Source organism: Rhinopithecus bieti, unplaced genomic scaffold (genome assembly GCF_001698545.2).
Source record: "Rhinopithecus bieti isolate Rb0 unplaced genomic scaffold, ASM169854v2 scaffold_10354, whole genome shotgun sequence".
In the NCBI taxonomy this organism is placed as follows: domain Eukaryota; kingdom Metazoa; phylum Chordata; class Mammalia; order Primates; family Cercopithecidae; genus Rhinopithecus; species Rhinopithecus bieti.
This window is the reverse complement of record NW_016806491.1, coordinates 1,367,459-1,379,228: the sequence shown is the minus strand read 5'-3', so window position 1 is coordinate 1,379,228 and position 11,770 is coordinate 1,367,459. Positions and strand designations below refer to the sequence as shown.

General features: G+C 43.1%; 1 pseudogene; it reads left to right on the top strand.

Annotated features, from left to right (window-relative positions):
• Window positions 1-4,274: 4,274 nt before the first annotated feature.
• LOC108532642 (AP-4 complex subunit sigma-1 pseudogene) lies at window positions 4,275-4,885 on the top strand (annotated as a pseudogene).
• The last annotated feature ends 6,885 nt before the right edge of the window (window positions 4,886-11,770 follow it).

Here is an 11,770-nt window from a genome sequence, read left to right as displayed (position 1 = left end):
AATTATTTCACTTTCTTTGTCTGGAAAATAAGTGGGTTCTAAAGACTCCCAGAGTGGCAAAATAAGGTGCATATACATTGGTCAGTGACCAGGGAGTATGAGAAGCCAAGGGATTCATGTGATCCATCTTCTAAAATACCAGTACCACTCAAAGATTGTAAAGTAAGCAGAATCTTGCTTTTTCACATATGAAAATCTGGAAAAGAAAGAAACCATATGCGCTGAGCAAATAGAAAATTTGGCACTTTTGAGAACCTGGTGGCAATGGTGTTGCTGTTATATCAAAGTAATAAGGGTGAGTGAATTTTGAGAGATAAATTATGCCTGACCTTTGGAACCAGTGAGCAGCCGAGCATGAGACAGCAGTAAGCCTCCAAAATCTAATTTTTTGGAAAAATAAGCTGGTCAACTTACGAACCCGGTTTTTTTTTTTTTTTTTTTTTTTTTTTTTTTTTGAGAAGGAGTCTCGCTCTGTCACCCAGGCTGGAGTTCAGTGGCCAGATCTCAGCTCACTACAAACTCCGCCTCCCGGGTTTACGCCATTCTCCTGCCTCAGCCTCCCGAGTAGCTGGGACTACAGGCGCCCGCCACCTCGCCCGGCTAGTTTTTTTTTTTTTTTTTATATTTTTTAGTAGAGACGGGGTTTCACCGTGTTAGCCAGGATGGTCTCGATCTCCTGACCTTGTGATCCGCCCGTCTCGGCCTCCCAAAGTGCTGGGATTACAGGCTTGAGCCACCGCGCCCGGCCTGTGATTTTTAATTTTCTTTTTCAAGAGACAGAATCTCCTTCTGTCACCTAGGCTGGAATGCAGTGGGATGATGAAAAATACTAATAGCACCTCTGTAGCAGAAACTACTGTATCAAAAAGAAGTATAGGATATTCTTAGATGTTCATTTAAAATATGGATTTTAACCTGTGGTAAATGTGCTCAAACCAAAACCTTGTTTTTTTGAGAATATCCTGACCAAAAAATGGCAAGAGATTTTGTTCCTGCAGCCAGAAAAGTCAGTCACATATGCCGGATGAGGGTCTACTATATAAACTATATAAAGAACACTTATAACTCAATGACAAAAAGACAATATGATTAAAAAATGGGCAAAGGATTTGCCTTAGTCTATTTGGGCTGCCATAACAAAATACCATAGACTGTGGCTTATAAATAACAGAAATGTATTTCTTACAGTTCTGGAGGCTGGAAGTCCAAGATCAAGGCACTGGTAGATTCATTGTCTGGTGAGGCCTCACTCCCCCATAGACTATCATCTTTTCATTGTAACTCACACAGTGGAAGGGGGCAAGGGATCTCTCTAGGTTCCCTCTTATACAGGCACTAACCCATTCATGAGGGTTCTGTCCTCATAACCTAATTACCTCCCAAAGACCCTTCCTCCTAATATCACCACCTTGTGGATTAGAATTTCAACATATGAATTTGGGGAATAGACATTTAAGGACTTAAATTTAAGGACGTTTAAGGACTTAAATAGACATGCTCACTTTGGCATCACATACAGTTGTTTGTTCATTTTATATATTTTTTATTTTTATTTTCATCTTGAGACTGGGTCAGGAGGCTGAGGTAGGAGGATCACTTGGACCCAGGAAGTTGAGGCTGCAGTAAGCTGTGATTGTGCCACTGCACTCCAGCCTGAGTGATGGAGTGAGACCCTGTCTTAAAAGGAAAAAAAAAAAAAAAATTCATGTTGTTGTTTGAAGTAAAGTAAGTACTACCAGGTCTAAAACAATCCCAGAGGTCTCCTGGACTCCCTCTAACCACCCTTGCTTCCTGTCTGCTCCTTCCTCCCCCAGACAACCTTTCAATCCTTCTTCTTCCTTCAGTGTATACCTTCATATTTTAAAATAAAATGCATATTTTATACACACACACACACACACACACACATATATATTTTAAGACAGAGTCTCGCTCTGTTGCCCAGGTTGGAGTGCAATGGCATGGCACAATCTCAGCTCAATGCAAACTTTGCCTCCCAGGTTCAAGCGATTCTCCTGCCTCAGCCTCTTGAGTAGCTGGGATTACAGGCATGCACCACCATGCCCGGCTAATTTTGTATTTTAATAGAAACAGGGTTTCACCATGTTGGTTAGGCTGGTCTCAAACTCCTGACCTCAAGTGATCCACCCGCCTCGGCCTCCCAAAGTTCTGGGATTACAAACGTGAACTACCACTTCTGGTTAATTTTTTTGTATTTTTAGTAGAGATGGGGTTTCACCATGTTGGCCAGCTGTGGAGTTCCTGGTCTGGAACTCCTGACCTCAGGTAATCTGACCAACTCAGCCTCCCAAAGTGCTGGGATTACAGGTGTGAACCACTGTGCCTGGCCCGTATAGTGCTATAATTTTTATATCTTGGTTTTAGATATAAACTGATTACTTCTACTATGAAGATGAGGTTTTTAGCTCTATTATTACCCAGAATGTCATCTAAAGTCATTTAAATATATACATACATTCTCCTTCCCCATCCTCCTAATACAGTTATGTCTTAAGTTTGGGTTCTATTGATCTTTATGTTTACATGTATAATGAATTGTGCTATAGAGACAACGTCTTGTACTTTTTCTCTTTTTTTGCAATTAATAAGTGCCTTACACTTGCTTGAAGAAGTGAATGATATGCCTTCCCAAAATATACCAAATTGGTATTTTGATTATTTTGAGTTGAAAACATTGGAGATGTAGTTTCGGAAAGGGTGAGCTGACCATCTTCTCTCACATGCAGCAAGCCATCAACATTCCTCTGGGAGGGGCACTCTCCCACACCAGGCTCAGAAAAGAGCCATTACCTCAGAGTGGGATTGCAATTACCTGACAGATACACTTATGGAAATCACCCTTATCTTCCATATGTCTCCTAATGACACCCCTCGAAATGTATTGCTCCTACTCAGGTCCCCTTTGTCCTGTGCTTTCTTCTCAGATTTATCATTCTTTGTCCCAAAAGTATAAAAGTGTCTTGCTTTGGCCATTTTTTGGACTTGACGCTCTTGTGAAGCTCCCCATGTATGTGTAATACTAACTAATTTGGGCCCGGTGCGATGGCTCATGCCTGTAATCTCAGCACTTTGAGAGGCCAAGGCAGGCGGGTCACTTGACGTCAGGAGTTCGAGACCAGCCTGGCCAACATGGTGAAACCTCATCTCTCCTAAAATAAAATTAGCCAAGTGTGTTGGCACATATCTGTAATCCCAGGTACTTGGGAGGCTGAGGTGGGAGAATCACTTGAACCTGGGAGGTGGAGGTTGCAGTGAGCTGAGATATTACCACTGTACTCCAGCCTGCGTGGTAGAGGGAGACTGTCTCAAAACAAAAAAAAATAATGAATTTGTATGCTTTTCTCTTGTTAATCTGCATGGTGTCGATTTGGGTTCTAGAACAAACTGAAGAACCCACGTAAGACCAACAGCGGGAATAGAGGTGATCTCTGGCTCTCCTACACTCTTTTCTTTAACCTCATTTTTTATTTACCCAGCATTTATTCATCCCCAAGGTCTCTGCCGGAAGTGTACATCTCTTCTTAAGTTCTCCAAACATACGGAGAATTCCAGCAATTTCATCTTCTTCTTTGAAACCTTCCCCTTGCCCCAGGACTCATCTGTCCTCCTGCTGCAGGCTGGGCTAGTCTCCCTCGGGCCCTCTTGTACAGATGCCATGTGGAGACTGCCTCTTACCCTCCCCCCCGGAAATTCCTCTCACTCTTCTCCTGAGTGAGCTCTCATGCGTCCTAGATCCCATGTCTTGGTCTTTCTTGGTTTACACTCCTCAGTGAAACACTTCTTCCTGTAGCTTCCTGGAAAAGACTGCATCGGGAATAAATTTCTTGAGGTGTTAGGTGTTTGGAAGATTTTTATTCTACTCTTATGTCTGATTGCCAGTTTGATAGGAAACAGACTTCTAAGTTGGAATTAATTTACCCTTGAAATTTTGAAGTCATTGTTCATTGTCCTCTAGCTTCAAACTGAGATTGCAGATACTATTCCAATTCTGATGCTTTGCGGGTGACCTGTTTTTCCCTTAGAAAGACTGTAGTGGTGGCTCACGCCTGTAACGTCAGCACTTTGGGAGGCCAACGTGGGAGCATCACTTGAGTCCAGTTGTTTGAGACCAGCCTGGGCAACACAAGGAGATTCCATTAATACAAATAATTTTTTTAAAAAAATTAGCCGGGCATGGCAGACGCCATACTAAAAACCAAAACAGCTGCCCTGAGGAGGCCCGCACTGCGTAGCTAGTGAAGGTTGGGGAGCAAGCTACTGCAGGAAAGAGGGAGGGGACTCCCGGAAAAGTCGTTGAGAGGACCATCACACTCCGAGCAGCACAGGTTCCAGTTACAGCCATCCCTTGTCATAACTTTTGAACTACATTTGGAAAAATACTGGCCAGGAAAGAAAAATGATAAAATTTTTCCTCATGGTGAATAAACAAGGGCAGACTCGACTTTCTAAGTACTATGAACATGTGGATATTAATAAGCATACACTTCTGGAAACAGAAGTCGTAAAGAGATGTCTCTCTCGATCCAATGAACAATGCTCTTTCATTGAATATAAGGATTTTAAGCTGATACATCGGCAGTATGCAGCTCTCTTCATTGTGGTTGGAGTTGATGACACTGAGACAGAGATGGCTATTTATGAATTCATTCATAACTCTGTGGAAGTTTTAGATGAGTATTTCAGCCGAGTGAGTGAATTAGACAAAATGTTTAATTTGGATAAAGTACACATCATTTTGGATGAGATGGTGTGCCGCATTGTGGAAACTAACAGGGAAAGAATTCTTGCCCCTCTACTAATTCTTTATGTCAGAAAGCTGAAAGGAAGTATCTTCCAGACAACATGGATTTATCGGAAATGCTAGTACCGTGGAATACATCTCATCATCTGTAACCCAGAAGAATCTGGAAGACCACAATTACAAAATGGAGTATCCTTCCAAAGACATTATAAATAGGAGTTTTCTACATATGTACAAAGAAACAAAATTTTTTTAACTGAGAGAAAAGTTTTATTTTCTAATTGTAAGTTTATCTTTCCCACTTCTTTAAATTCTGTTGAGCACCTAAGGAATCCTTCTTGGTCTATGCTTCTTTTTGCAAATTTATTTCAGGAATCCCAGGACGGTAGTGGAAAGAAAGTATGGCAGTTTTCTGTCAGCCAATAAAGTTTTAAAATTTAAACACAAGGCATTTTGAGTAACGTTGTTTTCTGAAGGCTGTCTTTTTTTTGAGACAGAGTCTAGCTCTGTCACCTGGTGCATTCTTGGCCCATTGCAACCTCTGCTTCCCGGGTTCAAGCGATTCTCCGGCCTCAGCCTCCCAAGTAGCTGGGACTGCAGGTATGTGCCACCACACCTGGCTAATTTTTGTGTTTTTAGTGGAGACGGGGTTTCACCGTTTGGCCAGGCTGTTCTTGAACTCCTGACCTCGGGTGATCCGCCTGCCTTGGCCTCCCAAAGTGCTGGGATTACAGGCATGAGCCACCACGCCCAGCCAAGAGATTTTTTTTGTTGTTGTTGTTTTGTTTTGTTTTGTTTTGTTTTGTTTTTGTTTTTTTTTTAAGAGAAGCAGGTCTTGCTGTGTTGTTCAGGCTGGACTGCAGTGGCTATTCACAACCATGATCATGTTGTACTACAACCTTGGACCTTCTGGGCCTAACTTTAAAAGCTTTGTAATGTGGGGCTGGTGCAGTGGCTCACACCTGTAGCCCCTGCACTTTGGGAGGATGAGGAGGGAGGATTGCTTGAGGCCAGAAATTCGAGATCAGGCTGGGTAACATAGACCTCATCTCTACAAAAAGTGCAGGGGTTAGCCAGGTGTGGTGGCACATGCCTGTGGTCTCGACTGCTTGGGAGTCTGAGGCAGAAGGATTGCTTGAGCCCAGGAGTTGGAGTCTGCAGTGAGCTATGATCATGTCACCGCACTCCAGTCTGGGTGACAGAGCCACACCCTGTCTCAAAAATAAAAAGTCCAAGTGTGCTGACTCAGACCTGTAACCCCAACACTTTGGGGGGCCAAGGCAGGAGGACTGCTTGAGCCCATCAGTTCAAGACCAGCCTGGGCAACAAGGCAAGACCATATCTCTACAAAAAATAAATAATTAGCCAGGTGCAGTGGCTCATGCCTGTAGTCCTAGCACTTTGGGAGGCTGAGGTGGGCAGATCACTTGAGGTCAGGAGTTTGAGACCAGCCTGGGCAACATGGTAAAACCTTGTCTCTACTAAAAATACCAAAAAATTAGCCAGGCATGGTGACAGGTGCATCTAATCCCAGCTGCTCAGGAGGCTGAGGCAGTAGAATTGCTTGAACTCGGGAGGCAGAGGTTGCAGTGAGCCGAGATCATGCCACTGCACTCCAGCCTGGGCAACAGAGCAAGGATCCTGGAGGTACTGCAATACCAGGTCTATGCGTGGAGTGGATGGAGCAAGCTCCTATTCCATCTCCCTGCTCCAAAAATCCATTTAATATATTGTCCTCAGACAGAGGACGTATCAGATATTAAACTGGTAAGAAGAGACCAGTGATAACCTTGAAGAAGACAAAAGAGATATAGAAAGGAACCACTTTATTTGCTCACAATTTGATAATTTGGGCTAGGCTCTGCTGGTCAGATTCTCGGCTGGGTATGGTGGCTCACGCCTGTGATCCCAGCAAGTTTTTAAATTTTCTTTGTATTGTATCTTGTTTTTGTTTCATGTATGTACTATATTTCTAACACAGTGAGGCTATTAATTAGAGGGGCTTTAAACATTTTTTCTTCTGCTGTATTTATGTCCTACAGGTTCCTTTTATTCCTATTTAATTGTATGTATGGTTTGATCCTCAAAAACTAAGTCATCCTTGCCTGGCTGCTTACACTTTAGGATATTGCAGTAAGAGGCCAATTGTATGCTCTGAGTTTGTTGGGGGATTCAGAAACCAGTATCCCAAAATATAGTGCTTAGATGTGCTAAATGGAAGAGGCTTCAAGCTTTCTCTGACCACGCTCCCCACCATCTCTCCCAAAGCACAGGATCAAGCTGAAGTTCCTTCATCTGCCTAAGATCCAGACCCACCAAAAGGAACAATTTTTTTCTTCCTCTTCCTGTAAGACCACATCTGAAGAGACTCTTTCAGGAGATAATGTATAAATTAAGCTCTGTTCCCCTATCATTCATTCTCTTTACTAATCCCCTAAACAGAATGATTCTTCTTCCTCCCACAGCCTTTTTGCCAGGATGATATAGAAGCTTCTAAACTCCCTGGTAGTGTGGGGTGAGTAATCACTCTGTGATTCTCCCCAGGAAAAATTTCTATGCCTTTTCTCCAATTAACGTCTTTTGTGAGCTGATTTTTCAGCAAACCTTCAGAGGTCAAAGAGGAAGTTTACCCTTGGCCCCTGCAGTTCACTGGCTTGTGGACTTTCCTATGGGATGATCTATCTGGCTGGGCTCTATCTTTATTTATTTTTTTTTTTTTTTGAGACAGGTTTCAGTCTGTCATCAAGGCTGGAGTGCAGTGGCACAATCATGGTTCACTGCAGCCTCAACCTTCTAGGCTTAAGTGATCCTCCCACCTCAGCCTCCTGAGTATCTGGAACTACAGGCCCATACCTCTATGCCCAGCTGATTTTTTAGTCCTTGCAGTGGTGAGGGGTCTCACCATGTCACCCAGGCTGGTCTCCAACTCCTGGGCTCAAGTGATACTCTGGCTTAAATGTATCTTAAAGACCAGGCGCGGTGGCTCAAGCCTGTAATCCCAGCACTTTGGGAGGCCGAGACGGGCGGATCACGAGGTCAGGAGATGGAGACCATCCTGGCTAACACGGTGAAACCCCGTCTCTACTAAAAAATACAAAATACTAGCCGGGCGAGGTGGCGGGCGCCTGTAGTCCCAGCTACTCAGGAGGCTGAGGCAGGAGAATGGCATAAACCCGGGAGGCGGAGCTTGCAGTGAGCTGAGATCTGGCCACTGCACTCCAGCCTGGGCGACAGAGCGAGACTCCGTCTCAAAAAAAAAAAAAAGTATCTTAAAGAACATTAGAAATTAAAGAATATGAGTGTCAATATTTAAACCAATCACATTATATGCACTTGTATATGTTAAGAATAACTGTAATATGCTAATTTACAAGTTAGGCTAAAATATCACCCTCTCCTCTGCCCTGAAACTCAAAAAGCTAATGCCATCTTTTTAGATATAGCATTTATAGCAATAAGTCATATTTGGCTGTGAATCATAATCAATGTCTCAAATAAAACTTGGCAGAATATCAACTACACAGGTTCATCCTGAGCTTTCCTGTGAAGGTGGCTGTGCTTGCTCTTCAGCTCTGAAATCCAAACATACTTCTGGTCTTTCTCTGTGTGTTCAGGAATTTTAAAAATGACATAACTTAGGGAATGTCAGTTTTGTCTTCTTGTACAAACCTTACATTTTGAAGGATAAAATAAAAACATGATAAAGATAGCTTGCTGGGCGCGATGATTCATGCCTGTAATCCCAGGACTTTGGGAGGCTAAGACGGGCAGATCACTTGAGGCCAGGAGTTCAAGACCAGCCTGGCCAACAGGGTGAAACCCCATCTCTACTAAAAATACAAAAAGTAGCTGGGTTTGGTGGTACATGCCTGTAGTCCCAACTACTTGGAGGCTGAGGTGAGAGAATCACTGGAACCCGGGAGGCAGAGGTTGCAGCAAACCAAGATCACACCACTGTACTCCAGCTTGGGTGACAGAGTGAGACCCTGTCTCAAAAAAAAAAAAAAAAAAAAAAAAAAAAAATCAGGCAATGTCAATTTGATTGTTTTGTACAAATCCTAAATTTTTCTGATGTTATAAGGACATGAAAATGTTCTTTTCTTAGTATGAATTGCCAGAAAATCATTAATCAAATCTCATTTTCTTCTTATGTTCCAGTGTTACAAACTAAAGAAAAGAAAAAACTCTCTATACAGTCTCACTCGGGCTAAAAAATTATAAGCATTTCTCCAAAACAAGTGTTCATTTTGTAACCTTTTACTATCACATAGTTGAAAGAGCTCTGCAGCCTGAAATTCTATTCTATCATATCACTTTAAATTCAAATACTGTAAAAATTGGGGCACTGCAGTATTTTGTAAAAATGAAATATGCTATTTCCCTTATGGAATTTTAGCTGATTAGAAGGACAGGAATGAACTGACTGTCTTGAGGCCTGAAAAGTAAATGACATTTGGCAGGGCATGTTTCAATCCATTTTCCTTAATTTATTTTAAACTTGTTGAAAATAATTTTACTCCCATTCTGGAGATGTCAAGTCAAATAACCAAGGATAACCAGAATGATTAAATAAATAGATTTCCATATTTTGCACAAGCGTAGGAACACTCTTTGTATAAATGGTTCGCAGGCAACTAAAAAGCAACTTAGTTATTTGGGGATTCTTTTGTTTTAAGAGAGAAAACATAAAATTTCAATTCATTAGGAATTTTTTTTTTTCTTTTTTGGGGGAACAGAGTCACTCTGTTGCCCAGGCTGGAATGAAGTGATACAATCATGGCTTACTGTAGCCTCAGCCTCCCAGGCTGAAACAATCCTCTCACCTCAGCCTCCTGAGTAGCTGGGACTACAGTTGTGTGCCATCATGTTCAGCTAATTTTTAAAATTTTTTCATAGAGACAGGGTCTTGCTATGTTGCCCAGGCTGGACTCAAACTCCTAGCCTCAAGTGATTCTCCTCTTGCCTCAGCCTCCCAAAGTGTTGAGATTACAAGTGTGAACCCTCTGCATCCAGTTTTACCAGGCTTGAAAGTGAAGAACATGAAAAATAAAACCTGGCTGGGCATGGTGGCTTATATCTGTAATCCCAGCACTTTGGGAGGATGTGGTAGGAAGATCACTTGAGCCCAGGAGTTCAAGAGCTGCCTGAGCAACATAGCCAGACCTTGTGTCTACAAAAAATAAAAAATTACCGTGGCTTGGTGGCATGAGCCTCTAGTCCCATCTACCCAGAGACTAAGGTGGGAAGATGGCTCGAGCCAGGGAAGTCAAGGCTGCAGTGAGCCATGATCGCACCACTGCACTCCAGCCTGGGTGACACAGTGAGACCTTGTCTGAAAAGAAAAAAGGAAGAAAGGAAGGAAGAAAGGAAGGAAGGAAGGAAGGAGGGAGGGAGGGAGGGAGGAAGGGGAGAAAGAAAAGAGAAAGAAAGAAAGAGAAAAGAGAGAGAGAGAGAAAGAGAAAGAAAATGTTATTAAACCAGGATAATCAGATGGGCACAGTGACTCAAGTGCTGTAATCCCAACACTTTGGGAGACTGAGGCAGGTGGATCACTTGAGGTCAGGAGTTCGAGACCAGCCAGGTCAACATAATGAAACCTCGTCTCTACTAAGAATACAAAAATTAGCCAGGCATGGCCGTGGGCTTCTATAGTCTCAGCTACTCAGGAGGCTGAAGCAGGAGAATCACTGGAACCAGGGAGGTGGAGGGTCCAGTGAGCCGAAACTATGCCACTGTACTCCAGCCTGAGTGATGAAGAGAGACTCTGTCTCAAAAAAACAAAAAATCAAGATAATGGCTGGGTGCCGTGGCTCACACCTGTAATCCCAGCACTTTGGGAGGCCAAGGCAGGTGGATCACTTGAAGTCAGGCATTCAAGACCAGCCTGGCCAACTTAGTGAAACCCCATCTCTACTAAAAATACAAAAAAATCAGCCAGGTGTAGTGGTGGGCGCCTGTAATCCCAGCTACTTGGGAGGCTGAGACAGGAGAATTGCTTGAACCCAGGAGGCAGAGGTTGCAGTGAGCTGAGATTGCAACACTGCACTCCAGCCTGGGGGACAAAGTAAGACTCAGTCTCAAAAAAGTAAAAATAAATAAATAAGATAATCATATTTTCTCTCCGAATTGTCCTGTTGGTTTTCATATCCCTGTCAAAGCTATCGTTCCTCTCTAAGTCAACTAGATTTGGAAACCTGTGAGCCACCCTTTTACTCTTCTTTCTTGTCGCCTCTCCTGACCCTCATCTTTTCTACCCTGTCTAGTCTCCCAGCTTGACCAATGTCACCAGTTACCAGGACTCAGGTTTTTATTCCGACGTCTACGCTTCCATTTCCTCTGAACTATCTTAGTCCAAGTCCCCAAGTGCCCACAGTTGAGTTAGTACCATTTGCCTCACTGCCTCCAGTCTATATTTGTAGGAGTTTCAAGCTTTTTGCCCAGAGTCAGGTAAAAGTAAAGGAGCGAAAGAAGCTGGGTGAGCACAGGTCTTATTTTAAGAGGGTATTCTCTACTCAGCTTCAGCCAATTGTTGCTCCACCAGAGATCAATGAGACAGTGTTACTAGAAATTCCGTTTTCCGGCTGAGCATAGTGGCTCACACCTGTAATTCCAGCACTTTGGGAGGCCAAGGCAGGAAAATCATTTGAGCCCAGGAATTCAAGACCAGCCTTGGCAACACAGCGAGACCCCATTTCTTTTTTGTAAAGCTACATAAACTACTTTTTTGTAATATTTTTAAAAATTAGAAAAAAAAATTAGCCAGGCACAATGGCACATGCCTATAGTCCCAGCTACTCAGTAGACTGAGGTGAGAGGATCACTTAAGCCCAGGAGGTCAAAGCTACAGTGAGCTATGATTGAGCCCCTGAACTTCAGCGAGGGTGACAGAGTGAGACCCTGTCAGAAAGAAAAGAAAAGAGAAAAGAAAAAGGAAGGGAAAGGAAGGGAGAAGGGGAGGGGAGGGAAGGAGGGAGAGAGGGAAGGAGGGAGGGAGGGAAGGAAAGAAAG